This window comes from Myotis davidii, unplaced genomic scaffold (genome assembly GCF_000327345.1).
Source record: "Myotis davidii unplaced genomic scaffold, ASM32734v1 scaffold935, whole genome shotgun sequence".
Taxonomy (NCBI): domain Eukaryota; kingdom Metazoa; phylum Chordata; class Mammalia; order Chiroptera; family Vespertilionidae; genus Myotis; species Myotis davidii.
In genome coordinates, this window is record NW_006286974.1 from 1523569 (window position 1) to 1539552 (window position 15984).

At 41.0% G+C, this 15984-nt stretch overlaps 1 protein-coding gene and 1 long non-coding RNA gene across 2 annotated transcripts in view; both read left to right on the forward strand.

Annotated features, from left to right (window-relative positions):
• Window positions 1-15984, forward strand: part of B4GALT5 (UDP-Gal:betaGlcNAc beta 1,4- galactosyltransferase, polypeptide 5) — a gene marked incomplete at its 5' end in the record, with an annotated part of 77664 nt that overhangs the window by 13990 nt on the left and 47690 nt on the right. The window lies entirely within an intron of this gene.
• On the forward strand, window positions 2822-10585 carry LOC107182298. The gene is made up of 2 exons (XR_001513017.1): window positions 2822-2856; window positions 10308-10585. It is a non-coding gene; the product is annotated as an uncharacterized LOC107182298 (long non-coding RNA).

The following is a 15984-nucleotide window of genomic DNA, read 5'->3' on the forward strand; positions in this document are numbered from 1 at the left end:
TGGACTGAAGGGTCCCAGGTTTGATTCCGGTCAAGGGCATGTACCTTGGTTGCGGGCACATCCCCAGGAGGGGGTGTGCAGGAGAGGCAGCTGTGATGTTTCTCTCTCATGGATGTTTCTAACTTTCTATCTCTCTCCCTTCCTCTCTGTAAAAAATCAATAAAAAATATATTAAAAAAAAATTTTTTAAAGAAATTTTTGAAAGGACATTTAGCTTAATGTCGTACACCATTGGGCCCATTGGTTGTGCGTATTCTTGGCAGGGATTAGTGGTATTGGTGGTGTTCATATTTATAGGGAATGTTTCTACTGTTTATCTCCTGAACAGAGTTATAATGATGGTGATGAACAATGACCTGAATTTCTTAATAACACAGATGCTCTTGGGACCAATGGAGAAGGGATGCATTTATTTACATGCTGAGGTCTCTTCCCTTACATCTTGAAGAGTGTCAGACTTAGAAGACTGGCACTTAGTAGGTGCTCAGGAAGCATTTGTCTGACAAGATGAAATCTTGTCTCCTACTCTTCAGTGGCTCTCATTTCTCTTAAGATAAAATTCAGCCCTGGCTGGGTTGGCTCAGTGGATAGAGCGTCAGCCTGCAGACTGAAGTGTCCCGGGTTCGATTCCCATCAAGGGCACATGCCCAGGTCGCTGGCTCGATCCCCAGTGGAGGGGCGGGGGGAGCGTGCAGGAGTCAGTTCAACTGGTGTTCAGTTGGTGTTAACATCCCTTAATTGCCAGGAATAATAGCAAATATATTTTAATTGTAGACATTTAAGACAGCAAAAAAAATTTTAAAGAAAATTTTGAAAGGACATTTAGCTTAATGTCTTACACCATTGGGCCCATTGGTTGTGCGTATTCTTGGCAGGGATTAGTGATATTGGTGGTGATCAATGATTCTTTCTCATTATTGATCTTTCCATCTCTTTCTCCCGCTCCCTTCCTCTCTGAAATCAATAAAAATATATTTTTTAAAAAAGATAAAATTCAAACTCCTTATTTTACCTTATAAGGCCTTTCTTTAGTCATCTGATCTCTGCCTCCCTTTCCAGCTCCATTGTGCTATTCCTCTCCCTTCCCTCCAGCCTTATGGGCCTTCATCTGGTTTCCAGCACAGACTAGACTCTGTCCTTTTCGTTTTCACTGTCTAACTCCTATACTGCTGCCCATCCTCAGACCTCTAATTCATTATAAAATCCGTGGGCCATGTCTCTCTCTCTTCTTTTAATCCTTATCTGAGGATATTTTTTCCCATTGATTTTTAGAGAGTGGAAGGGAGAGAGGTGTGGGAAAGGAGAGAGAGAGAAACATTGATATGAGAGAGACACATTGATTGGTTGCATTCACATGCACCCCAATGGGGAGTCGGGTGGGGTGGGAGGAGGAAGGGAATGGTGATCAAACCTGCAGCCGAGGTACACCAGGAATTGAACCCGAGATCTCTCTAACCACTGAGCAAAACCGGTTAGGGAATGCCATGCCTTTTCTCTCTTGTTCATTGTTGTAGCTCTAGTGCCTAGAACACGGTTTTGGCACATAGTAGATGCTATTTTGTTAAGTCAGTGAAGTAAAGTTGAGGCAGAAAAGCTGAGGTCCTAAAGATACAACTAGCCAGTCCCCTGCTCATTTGGCTAAGTTTAAGATTGATATACTATTAAGACTTCTAGATGAGAAACGAAAAGGATTAAATAAAAACCTGATGGATTTGTAAAAATGTTAGTTATAATTGAAAGTATGATGCATAGAATATTGCAGATCAATTAATCCCAGTGCAATCAGATGTTTGGTTATATGGGGGCCCAGTTTGTGGGCAGATGACAAGGAGTTTTAAGTTTTATCCATTTAGGATTCAACATGGACTTTAACCCTTTTAAGTGCTTTTATCTTATATAGTATGGGTATGATAATCCTTTGAAATTGAAAAATCACAAATAAACATATTAATGCTTTATCTTGTATCTAAGCTTGAAATTTAGGTAAAAAAAATGGGTAAATGTAGGAAAACAATCAGTCCTCATTTGGGAAGGGGCAGATACAAGAAATCTTATACATTGCTAGGAACCTGGTTTCTGATTTTTAATTACAAAAGTATTTAGGTTAATGGCTTTGGAATTTTCAAATTTATGATAATAGCTATTCCTTTATGTCTTGAATATGCTTGTCTTATTTTTAATTTGAGAGGTAGTTTTTGACTAGGAAATGAGAAATTGTTTTATATTATACTTCTTCCAAGGATAGATGAGGAAGAAACACTTTCTGAAATTGGAAGTGCATATGGATAGTATAGAAAGTAAGTCTGTTATTCATAAATAGCTATATTTAATGCTCCATATTATAGGATGAAAGGTGGAAATAACCTTGTCTCTATTGCTAAACTTATTTTTCAATAAAAGCTTGAGCTTGACTAGTGTCAGGCCAGCACCCATAAGTTGCTTCATCTGAAAGGGACAGGTGGAATCTTTCATTGTGTAATGTGTGTGTGGGTGTGTGTGTGTGTGTGTGTGTGTGTGTTGTGTGTCTATGTCTTAGAGTCTGAATGTGTCTGAATGTGAGAGTGGGAGGAATGTGAAATGTTTTGACTTTGGTGTTGGTTTGATTTTCTGTTTTATTGTTGGCTTGGCATGCCTGGCTTTTTCATTTTGGCTTTCAGTATCCAGAAATCTTGAGATTTGTATGAATTAAAAGATTTGGATTTAATTTGAATTTCATTTGTCACTAAGGGTAAGAGGTACTTTTTTTGGTTGGCTTTATGTTTAAGATAATGTTTTTCCTTTATTACTTTTTTTGTTATAGAAAATTTAAACATACAAAAGTAGAGTGAATAGTATAATGGACCCCCATGAATAGAGGTAACTTTTTGATGGGACCTTTATATTTATGAAAAACATAAAGGTGATAAGGGCCCAAAGGATCCTCCCAAAACAACAACAACAAAGCAAAACAAAACATAAGTACAGGCTTTGGCTGACTTATCTGGATTTTAAAGCTTTTGGATGATTGTAATTTATTTTTGTTCAGATGTCTTATTGATCCAGTTACTGGAATTGAGTATTTCTTAATATGTAAAAAGGGAAGACAGTCTATGAAGACATGATTACTGTGATGTCTATTTTATTTCTTAAAATTTTTATTTATTGATTTGTGAGAGAGAGAGGAAAGAGAGATAGAGATTGACCTGTTCCACCCTTACACACACTCATTGGTTGATTCTTGTATGTGCCCTGACTAGGGATTGAACCCACAACGTTGGCATATCTGGATGATGCTCTAACCAACTGAGTTACCTGGCCAGGGCTACTGTGAGGTTTAAAGAAGAGAATCTTTGTCAGATATTTGTAAGTCTTTGTACTAGATAGGTAATTCAACAGATAAATGGCTCCGTCCCCTTTTACATTTCCTTATCACAGTGCTTAGTTGGAACAGAGAGAAAAGGGGAAGGAAAGACACTTCCTGCCAGTGTTAGCAATTCTGATGAATTGGTACATGGCAGAGCAGGATTGAAACAGTTAATTACAACACGTTTTTTTCCATTACCCTGTCCTTCTTGTGAACCCTGGAAATGTAGATCTGGAAGAACAAGGATCAGCATGTTTGCGAAGGATAAGCCCTCCCATGCTGTGGTGGTACCTCTAAGGCTGTGCTGAGCTGGAGGAGCAGGTGCTATAGCTAAGGATGCTGAAGGCTCCGAGGTGTCCTGGGAGCAGAGGATTATTGCTGGCGTGTGTACCACCTGTGTTCTTTTGGTTCCCTTGGGCTTTTTTTCAGAGGATAGATTGCTAATTTCTGTAGCTATTTATGCCAGCTTTGACCAAAGCCAAGTGCGAAGCTTGTAACAGAAAGAATGGCAAAATGCCTCTTTTAGGACTTGTTTTGGCATAGCTCTTATGGTGTATGTTTAGTAACATTCCCCAGTAGCCACAAATTAAACACTAATACCAGTTTAATTTGAGTATTGTTAGTTCTATTAATTTAATAGTTCTGTTATTAAAATAGCAAAACAGTCTGCATGGATTGAAATTATTGTTTTAGGTTGTGTATTGTATGTGTGAAAAACTGACTCTTCATTTGATACTTTTTTTTTTTAAATTCTCACCCAAGGATATTTTTCCGTTGATTTTTAGAGAGAGTGGAAGGGGGAGAGACAGAGAGAGAAACATTGATGTGAGAGAGAAAGATGAATTGGTTGCCTCCTGCATGCGCCCCGACCAGGCCCTGGGCCAGGGCCAGGAGCCTGCAACCGAGGTACGTGCTCTAGACTGGAATCAAAACCCAGACCCTTCAGTCCGTAAGCAGACGCTCTATCCACTGAGCCAAACTGGCTAGGGCTCATTGTGATACTTGAACAAACAGATTATTTATGTAAACTTGTGTCCTCAGAAATATCTTAGAATCATGTTTAATTGGGATCTAACAAATGTTGCCACCCTGTTCTGTTGAACAACATTTTAAAACTATAAATCAACTTTAAGAATGATAAAAGGAAATTAAATAATTTATTCATAATCTCTTAATCACAAGTGTTTTCTGTCTCATCCTTATACAGACAGATATTTGAAAAATTTGCATGTTAGGAATTGCTAAGCTGAGAGAACTGATTTTAGAAGGGTAGTAGTAACCTAGTGTTTGTGCTAGTATAACCTTTTACAGTTTCTTTGCTATTACATCTTTTCCTAGTTAATTCTGCTTGCCCACTAGAACTCCACATAATGCCTTGATATGAGGTTATTTTTGGCAAGAAATTCTTGAAAGGAAAGCTATAAAGAAAATGTACTTGCTGTTTTTACCAACATATGGAAAACTTGATGGGAAATTCTAGCCCCTTTGGTGACAAGTTGATTAAATCTCATTCCTAAATATTAACAAAATTAAATAGAATTTCCAAATTTCTTTAAATGTTCTAACAATGTGGCTACTTTAATATGAACGTATAATATTTGCTGTATCTCCTCTTTTGATTGGATTCTACAAAGTAGAATTAAAGGCTTTTTCAGAAACCTATTTGTACTTAGTGCTTATTTTTCCCCAGTCCGGTATTTTTTTGCCTGGTTTTCCCATTGTAAAGTATATCTATCAGTATATACCCATGCTCTTTAATTTTTAAAGTTTACTTATTTTTATCACCATGGGCTTGTGACTTTAATGCTATTATCATTATTTATGTTCATGCTCAGTTGTCCTGATTAGGCCAATAGGAACCCCTTTGCCCTGACATCTGTCCTTTTTACACATATCCATCATTCTTTAACATTTCCTTACTTCCTGACATAATAAGATGTTCTAGGCACATTTTGTGCTTTCCTTATTCCAGACCTGGAATCACCTATTTCTCCACAAAACTGATTCCTTTTAGTGGAGAACGGATATTTAGAAGTCAAGATCTGGGTGCCAGGTGCACTCATTGCTATTGGAGTGTTGTGGCTTCTAGGCTATCTCAGTGTATAGAGCTATGGAATATATGTGTGCATACACATGCACATATTGGCATCTATATTTAGTTCTACACACATCTATATATGGAAATTGTGAGTTCACACCAATACCTACTATTTAAATCCTACACCTCTGGGTTCATTCTAGCTTTCTTCCTTTCCATATTTATAACTCCTCTCTTTGACAGAGAGAATCCTAACTCCTATTTTCCTTAATATATTTGATCAATCCCTTGTTTGTAACCATGCTCCTCTATTCCCAGTCCCTTTTTGTACATTCTTCTCACCCCAAACATATTTCAGTTCTCTTTGCTGGGCTGTTCTTTCTCCTCACCCCTCTTGAGCTCCCACACCCTGCACCAGGCCATCTACAGCATGAGTGCCCTCCTTACTCCACATGGGCTCTGACACCCTGTACAAGGCTGCTCCTTCTTCCCTATGGGACACTCCTCTGAGCCCTGCTTGTACTCTGGTACCCCACCCTGACACCCTCCTCTTCCCTGCTGGATGCTCTCCTCACTCTCCTTGGCTGTAACACCTCATGCATTGCAGCCTTCCTCATCCTGCTGTGCGCAGACATCCCACTGTGGCCCATTGGGTCGTCCCTGGCTGTCCTTGGCACAGACACATGTTTTGGGAAGAAAAGGTGAAGGTGCAGGGGTTTTAGAAATCTTTTTGATTAGTAAATTCCCTTTTTTTGCGGGGGGGGGGAGGGCGTTGGGGGGATTATTTTTCCTAACCATGTCACCTAGTTTTGCATTCTGAAAATATAGTCACCATACCTTTCTGAAAATTTTTTTAGACTGCTTCTCTGTCTCTCGATGCACAGGATAATCTTGATTTCTTTCTATAAACTGCACATTTTTAGCTAACCAGACGGTGACAGAGTGAAACATTTAGCTCATGTGATTACGGTGAGTCTTTCTCCTCCTCTTCAATCTTTCCTATGACTTCGGTAGGGACTGTGGTGTGTGAGAAAGCCTGTTTCCCAGAAGTGACTAACACTGGTCAGTAGTTTCCGTTTCTGTTTCTCCCTTTCCACATCCTCAGTCCATCTTCCTGTCTCCCAACATGGCAGTGGCAGCAGGTGCTGCTTCCATTTGTTGAGCCGGTTCTATAGGTGTTTTGCATCTATTATCCTATTATTCATTAACCCCTAGCCCATTAACCCCTAGCCCTGAAATGTAGTGTTTACAGATGAGGAGACTAGGCTTGTAGAGCTAAATAATTTATTCAAGGTCACATAACTTGTGAGGGGTGTAATTTGAATACGAGCGCTTGCTTTTTTTTCTTTTTTCTAGAGCCTAAACTTTTTTTTCTTTTAATCTTTATTGTTGAAAGTATTACATAGGCGTTTCTTTTCCCCCCCATTAACCTCTTCCAGCCCGCTTCCCATCCTCCCCTAGAACCTAAACCAGCCGTGGGCAAACTACGGGCCCGCGGGACAGATCCGGCTCGTTTGAAATGAATAAAACTAAAAAAAAAAAAAAAAAAAGACCATACCCTTTTATGTAATGATGTTTACTTTGAATTTATATTAGTTCACACAAACACTCCATCCATGCTTTTGTTCCGGCCCTCCGGTCCAGTTTAAGTACCCATTGTGGCCCTCGAGTCAAAAAGTTTGCCCACACCTGGACTCATCTCTTGAATAAGCCTATGCTGCCTCTATAGGATCAGGGTACATGTGATTAGATCAAGTTTTTCACTCACTGTTTTTTATTCCTTTTCATTTAAGAAGAGGAAATAGAAACTCTTGAAAGTTATATAGTCAGGAAGAAAAATAGATGCTATTAGCTGCCTGGAAACAATGACCCTTAAATGACTATGTTACTGGATTAGGCTGTAAGGAGTGGTAGTAGGTATGAAGCCTGGATAAGTAGTGTTTTTTTGTTTTGTTTGTTTTTTCCTGATCTGGGGACAATTTCTGCCTTTATACAGAAAGGGCACTTTGAATTATGAGGATCAGAACTTTTCTAGCTTTTCTTTGGAAATGTGAAAAGTAAGGTCTTAAAGTGGACTTAAGCTCTCTGATGCTTTTTAAGAAAGAGCAGCTTAGACTTCTGCTGAGCTTACTTTATCAGCCTGTCTCAGGCCTGTTATTTTTGTGCGTGAATGGAGTGATGTGACTCCTTGTTAGGTTGAAAGCGGATGTCCGTCATGTGGTTTTGACATATTTTCTAGGTGCAAAGATTTTGTCCCCCTTCACATCAGCGCTCCCTTGTGTCTGGTGTTAGCTATTTGGGAGGGAGCTGTATGGAACTGGGGAACTTCCCCCAGGCTACTCCTTATGCAAAGAGGTGTTCTGTAGGCAAAGCTGCAGGCCTGTCTTGGAGTCACTGCTATGACCATGGAACTGAGATAATCATATCTGAGCATAAACACACTGTCAGCCTGGCTTTTGAAAGTAAGCTTGTTTCTTAATGATGTATAACTGTGAGATAGTAAGTATATCTGTATTCAATTCTCAGTCTCCTAGATATAAGAGGTATAGACTTTCTATCTATCACCTAGTGGTCCAGTGCATGGATCCGTGCACATTGAAAGGAAATTAATTAGAAAGAAAGATTTGTGTAGTAGTTACATTACTGCAAAAAATTGCATGTTAAAATAGTATAGATAATATAATATTATAAAATTAAAACACACATGTGATTGGCACCAGCGAGAGCTTTACATGTATTGCGCATGTGCGAGTCAATGTTTATTTTTAAATTGCCAGTGCACATCATATGTACCAGCCAGTTGGTCGGTCAGACAGTTGGATGGGCATACAGCCAGTCACTTAGCCTTTTATATATCTCTATCAGTCATCTGTGTTGTGTTCTGTTTAGGACAAAGGGAATTTGCCTGTACCTGGGGGATATAAACCTCAATGAGCTCTGGCTATGGCTGAAGTTTCTCAGTGGTTAGAGTGTCAGCCTGTGCATGAAAGGGTCTCGGGTTCCATTCCTGGTCAAGGGCACATATCTAGGTTGCAAGTTAATTCTGGCCGTGGTCGGGGTGCATGCAGAAGAGGCAACCAGTTGATGTGTCTCTCACATCGATGTTTCCCTCTCTTCCTCCTTCCCTTCCTTCTACTCTCTCTTAAAATCAATGGGAAAAAAATATCCTCAGGTTAGGATTAACAAAACAAAACAAAACAAGAAAAGAAAAAGAAATAAACTTCAATGAGCTCTGGGGCCACATCTTCTGAGCTCAGTCCCAGCTCTCTCTAATTTGTGACTCTGGGCAAGTTTCTGAGCCAATCTGTTCCTATATCAGGCTTTTCCTGAGATGGTAATAATTCCTTCTTCATAGTGAAGTGGTTAGCAAGGTCCCTGGCAATGGTGAGCATATCAAATAAATGATAGTTGCACTTGTGATTGATATTCTGCCTATTGGGAGACTGTAATCGTTGGTGTGCTTTCGGGACTAAGTCCATATCCTATCTAATAAAAGAGAAACATGGTAATTAGCGTACGACCGCTACCCTTCCCATTGGCTAATCAGGGCGATATGCAAATTAACTGCCAGCCAAGATGGTGGCCAGCAGCCAGGCAGCTGGAAGCTAACATGAGGCTTGCTTGCTTCAGTGATGGAGAACTCCAACATTCCCTGCCTGCTGCTGCCGGCCTCTGAGCTTGCAGTTTGAAACATTGTTACAAATATAGAAGCTAAACAAAACCCCAGAAACCTGCTTTCAGCCAGCCGGGATCTCAGAGGAAGTGAGTTGCCCCTGGGGAGGGAGGGAGCCAAGCTTTCCGCAAGCCTCCACTAAAGGCAACAAAGTTTCAATTATAGAAGCGCTAAAGCTGGCCCAGAATAAAAAAAAAGAAAAAAAGGAGCAGTTGGGAGCTTCAGTCACCCGCCAGCCTGAAAACGGCCTTCAGCCCTTCACCCAGACTGGCCAGGCACCCCAGTGGGGACCCCCACCCCCAAGGGTGTGTGACCAGCTGCAAACAGCCATCATCCCCTCACCCAGGCTGGCCAGGCACCCCAGTGGGGACCCCCACCCTGATCCAGGACACCTTTCACGGCAAACCAGCTGGCCATGCACCAGGCCTCTATCCTATATAGTCAAAGGGTAATATGCCTTCCGGCACCGGGATCAGCGTGACAGGGGGCAGCGCCCAAACCCCCTGATCAGCCCTGCTCTGTGCCTGATAGTGGGGAGCTCCCCAACCCCCTGATCACCCTGCGGCTCTGTGTGTGACAGGGTAGAGCCATAACCTCCTCATTGACCCTGCCCTGAATGTGACAGGGTGCGGCACCCCAATCCCCTGATCCGCCCTGCTCTGTGCGTGACAGGGTACGGAGCCCCAACCCCCCGGATGGGCCCAGCTCTGTGAGTGACGGGGTGGCGTCGCAACCTCCCCATCGACCTTGCCTTGAGTGTGACAGGGGATGGTGCCCCAACCCCCCAATCAGCCCTACCCTGAACGTGACTGAGGGTGGCGTCGCAACCTCCCCATCAACCCTGCCTTGAGTGTGACAGGGGATGGTGCCCCAACCCCCCAATCAGCCCTACCCTGAACGTGACTGAGGGTGGCATCACAACCTCCTGTTCACCCTGCTCTGTGCATGACAGGGGCGGCGCCCCAACTCTCCCAATCGGCCCTGCTCTGAGCCTGACCAGGTGCTGCACCTAGGGATTGGGCCTGCCCTCTGCCACCCGGGAGCAGGCCTAAGCCAGCAGGTCGTTATTTCCCGAGGGGTCCCAGACTGCGAGAGGGCACAGGCCGGGCTGAGGGACCCCTCCCCCCCCCTGAGTGCACAAATTATTGTGCACCGGGCCTCTAGTATAGAATATAACAGGATCTGAAGAATTACAACATAAAAGAGTGGAAGAGGATAATCAAGATTACTGGAACAACTTCTGTGTTTTACAGATAGGGAAATGGAAACTTAGAGGTGGTAAAGGATTTACTCAGTCTTCCAGGCAATATCAAGACTAGAAATGATTCCCAGTGAGCTATTAAACCAAGGATTTTCATAAAGATGGCACTGGGTAATGATAGTGATGATGTTGATGATGACGATGATGACATCAGGATTTTTTTTTTTGATTGGCGGTGAGGCAGAGAGAGGTTTGTGTATAAATAGAAAAAGCACACTCAACATACTTATTGGTTTTGTAATGCAGACTACAGTGAATAAGTTAAAAAAACCCACAAAACTTGGCAGATGGGAATACACTGAAGATAATGAGAAAGCATGATTATAAGGAGCTTGGGTTAAAACAGTTCAATTATTTACTGTCTGTTATCCTTACAAACATGTGGTAAGTGGAATTTCAGGTATTTTGTTGCTGAAAAAACCAGGTTCTATGTATCATTGAGCAGCAAGATTAAAATAGGTACAAAGGGCTTTGTAGCTCCTTAATCAGAGTATGATGGGGATCATTACAGGATGGAATGGCTAGCATTTTGGTCCCCCCCCCCCCATGGTAGTTTTTATTTATTTTGAATTATAAATATAATATATTTAATGTATGAAATTTGGAAAATACAGCAAAGCATAAAGAAAATAAAGACAGCCTAAATCTCATAACCCCCCCAAACAATTAATTCATTATTAACATTTGGGTGCTATTTCTTTCTTGGTATATGAAAATTTTCAGAAACATAATTGAGCTCAAATTATATGTACAGTCTTATATGCCACCTTACAATGTTAAAAGTATATTCTAGAGCAGCGGTCGCCAACTGGTGGTCCGTGGACCACTGGTGGTCTGTGAGGTCTGGAAGGTTAGTGGCTGCTGTTCTAGAGGCAGAATGGCTATCAGGTTTTCAGTCCTATAAGAGAATGTGGACTTGGCCATATGCCATAGAAGGGCATTCTTTTGTGTGTATTTTATGTAGTAGTAATGTCTAAAGCAGGCTGATTGTGCTGCACCTTAGTTTTTATCAGAATGACTCATTTTCCCATCAATAGGTAGTCTCAGAAATGAAAATAATAAGTTACTTGATCCTCAAGGAAGTTTTGCCTGGTTCAACAAGCACCATTTGATCACATAAAACTCTTCTCTGCTTAATAATATTCTTGAACCAGTGTACAGGCACAATCTGCTCATTTATGTTAAATTAACTGGTTGCCAGATAAAGCCAGGTAACTACACTTCACAGCTGAGAGAGCAATCCATTTTTGCCAAGAAAGATTTGGTTTGGTCATATGCAGAAAGGAAAGCCAAATATTTAAGGAATATATAGTATAGATAAAATTGAAATCCAAATATGAGGATTCTTCGTTATTTTTCTAAGATTGACTACTTCACACCATAGACTTAAAGATTGTTTAAAATACAGCTTTGAAAAATAGTGGGTTAAAAATAGCACTTGTTCTTGGAGGGGGAAATGAGTATGGGGATTGACTGGGAATGGGCTTGAGGAAACGTGCAAGGGTGATGGGAGTGTTTCTCATCTTGATAGGGATTTGGGCTACACAGGTGTGTGCATTCTTCAAAACTCAGCAAATGTACACTTACTCATTTTATGAAATTTTACACCAAAAGTTAAAAATGTATCCAAATATTGATCTCTTATTAATGATGTGTACTTAGATCTCTGTAATTTACTTGGAAATGCATGAAAAAATAAGATGAATTGATGAATAGATAAATGGATATATTTGTGATAAGAAAGTTAAGAGTATATGGGTGTTCACTAAAATTCTTTCTATGTTTGAAAATTTTTATAATAAAATGTTGGTTAAAAGGATGTTATACATTAGTACCTTTAAGGTTCTAGTTACAATTATTGGGCAGAAATGGAGCCATTTGAATCTGACACTGCCTTGGTCATTTTACCTTTGAGATTGCTCAAGAGAGCTAAGAATTGTTGGATTTTTATCTTTACTATGTTGAGGATCTCTTCATTTCTTATTGAGTCCAAAGATTATTTTTGTGATTATTGTACTGTCCTGGAAATGACCAGGTGGCATAAAGCTTATATTATCATCAAATCGGTAGCACTTGTGTTCATTTCTATGTAGAAGATTCATGGATACATAAACACTATTTTGCCAAGACACTTTCCAAGGTTGGCACTCAGTACAAATCTATACCTTTCTGTTCACCTCCCTTACTCTCCATATTTTAGTCTCGATATTTTCTATTGTCCTGTCTTCTAGTTCACTAATTCTCCTTTTTTGCTGTGTCTAATCCAGTAGTAAATTCATCTATTAAATTAATTGCAATTATTGTATTTCTCAGTTCTAGAATTTTTATTTGATACTTTTTCTAGATTCCAGTTTTATGGTGAAGTTCTCCATACCCCCGCCCCCATCTTTTTCTTTATTTTTTTCCTTTTATTTTCCTGAATGTAGTTATTTTAAAGCTCGTGAATAATGGCTCCAATATCCATATCACCTGTGGATCTTTCCCTGTTGTCTGGTTCTTTTGATATTCAGTCATTTGGTCCCATCTCTTGGCATGCCTGATAATATTGATTGAAAACTGGAAGTTGTGTATAAAAAATTGTAGCAGCTGTAGATCATTTTAGCCTCCTCTAAAGAAGGCTCACTCCATTTACTAGGCAAATAGAATGAGGACTGGTTCCATTTATCCTATCAGGGATTGAGTTGACCAAAGCTAGCGTGTGGTTTTGGTAAGGACCCATTTACTTCTGGTTTCCCTGTCTTCTTAGGGAGCAGCCCTCCAGGAGTTCCCGCTGAGAACCTTAGTTGTTCATCGAGACCCTTCTCCCATGATGTGTCTTGAGCTTTAATCTTCGTTTCCTCAGCACTGGGGGTGGATGAAAACTCTTCTGCTCTTCAGAGGCTTTGTTTGGTCCTTAGTCTCCTGACCTATGCAGCTTTCGGATTTACAAATCTCTAAAGGGGAAAACTTCAAATCTTTTCACAGGGATCCTGGTCCCTTAAGTCTCTATTTTTGTTTCTTCAGACCTGAGATACTGCCAAAAGTTCTGTTGTTTTCTCTGCCTTTTAGTAGTGGCTCCAGCCCTGTGCCCAAAGTGTTTGGCTGCTTCCTCAGACTTGTTCTTGGTACCCAGAATTAGGAAGTGTTTTGAGGGACAAACCAACTGCAGTAAGTTGGCTCACTTCCAAGGGGGTTCATCCTTCTCCAGGATTTTGTTCCCTTAACTCCTTGTACGCTCAAAAACTCTCCAAAGTCTTCAGTCTCTCTCTCTCTCTCTCTCTCTCTCTCTCTCTCTCTCACACACACACACACACACACACACACACACATTTTACCTGGCTTTTCTGGTTATTCTGTGAGGGATCCCATGTCTACAGCAAGGTATTTATTTAGTCATAGTCAGAAGCAGAAGCTGCTTTTACATAAATCCTGCTCATGTGTTTTATTCTTTATGTCGTAGAAAAGATGTTAATCTGTGCTCGTATATTAAGGAAGACGTTTCCAATTTAAAAGGAATTAAAAAGAAATATCTGTTTAATAATCTAAACGTGAACCAAACAGGCCCGATCAGCGTGGCTCAGTGGTTGAGCGTTGACCTATGAACCAGGAGGTCATGGTCCGATTCCTGGTCAGGGCACATGCCCGGGTTACTGGCTCAATCCCCAGTGGTGGGCGTGCAGGACGCAGCCGATCAATGATTCTCTGTCATCATTGATGCTTCCATTTCTCTCTCTCTCTCTCGCTCCCTCTCTCTCTCTCGCTCTCTCCCTCCCTTCTTCTCTGAAATCAATTAAAAAATATATAAAAAAAGAACCAGCCATTACACGCTTTATTAATACAATACAACTATATTTTCTGTCTAACAATATCAGTGGTAAGTATTAGCATAAAAAAGTTAAATGGTTTAAACATGGGTTTCTCAGTCCCAGCACTAATGACATTTTGGGCTGGATAATTCTTTGTTGGGGCTGTCCTGTGTAGTGTAGAGTGTTTGGTAGCATCTCTAGCCTTTTACCTACTAGATCCAGTTGCTCCCTCTCCCCCAGCTTGTGATAACCAAAAATGTCTCTAGATATTGCTAACTGTGTGCTAGGGAGCAAAATGACCCCTGGTTGAGAACTGCTGGTCTCATTTGATATATCTTACCAGAGACGCAGGATTGAGTTCTGAGTTACTGAAGTCATCGTCTTTCTTTCCTAACTGATCACTTGATGCCAGATTTGGGGGTCCTAAAATGGTTCTAAGAATAAATGGAGTGTTGCACCATTAGCTTGCCTGCAGTGATTTGGGAGCTTGTGCCACATGTTTACGTGTTCTAGGATTGAGAAAACGTACTCTTAATTCTAGGTGATATGAACTGTTCCAGGTCATGTGCAGTATCTCCTTGGGCTTCTGCAGAGCAGTATTGTTGCAGTCTGTATTCATTGTGATCTAACACATGTACAGTCTTTAAGCTGACAGGAGCAAATTAACACAAGAGAAGTCTACTCAGAATGTAAATAACCATTTGAAATTTAAGGTAGAAAGGACATAAAGAAGTCAGAATTAGGCCTAAAACTAAGGGTTAAAAGAGAAAAATACCACTTAGAATAACAGTGACTCAGAAGGGACATTTCTGAATGGCATGACACTGTCAAAAACCATTTAAGCTGTTTGCTACTCTTTCTTTTATTCTGTGGACATTTTCCTGTTTTCCAAATCATTCTGCTTTGATGCCAAGTCTTTTATTAATAATGCACGGCCTTTTTATGGTACTCGCTTCCCATCATGCCTTTTAGGTGCTGAGTCAGAGAAGATTGTTATAGCAGCAGCTCAGCACTAAGAGGAGAGATCCCTCTGCAATGCTCATGCTGCCATTTTTCTTGCACATATATCTCGTAGCAAACATTTCACCTTGATTACTGTAAAGCTTCAATTCAGAGGATGCTTTATTCTTACTTCTGAGGAATAAAGCTTTAAAAACTATCCAGAAATGTCTATGACATGAGTTGTTTGAGAGCTCTTAAAGGTGGGGTCTGAAAAAAGAAAAAAGTTCTGAATGTTAGTGTGAATTGCATTCCATCTCTGGGATAGTAGCTGTCCCTCCTCTCCCCGCCCCCCACCCCCCATTCTAGCTGTTGTCTGTTGTGAGTCCCTGCTTTTCTATTTTGTACAATTTAAACTGGTATTTTCACATAACCTTTATGATAGGCAGCTGCTAGGAGTCAGATAGATATGAAGGAGTGGGATAAGAGATTGATTGATTGTTGGGTGAGCACTGGGATCCAGGCTTGGAGCCAGCATTTTCCTTCCTTCCTTTGCCAGCCCACAGCATTCTGGATGGCCACTCAGAGTCTGACCTTCAAGTGCAGCAGCTGCTATCCACGCAGCTTCAAATGCAGGTCTGTCTGAGCCACAGTTTTTCATTTCCTGGTTGGCTAGGGCATGTTGTGTTGTGATGGGTCCTGGGGCAGAAAAGAAAAATTTGAAGCTATTGAGGATGAGCTGGGTGGATACCCACGGCACCTGCTGAAGCTTCTGTTGGAGATGGTAACATGGAGAAGGTGTTGCTGGTTTGGCTCAGTGGATCGTGTGCCAGCCTCTGGGCTGAAGGGTCCCGGGTTCGATTCTGATCAAGGACACATGCCCAGGTTGCGAACTCAATCCCCAGTGGGGGGCGTGCAGAAGGCAGCCAATCAGTGATTCTCTCT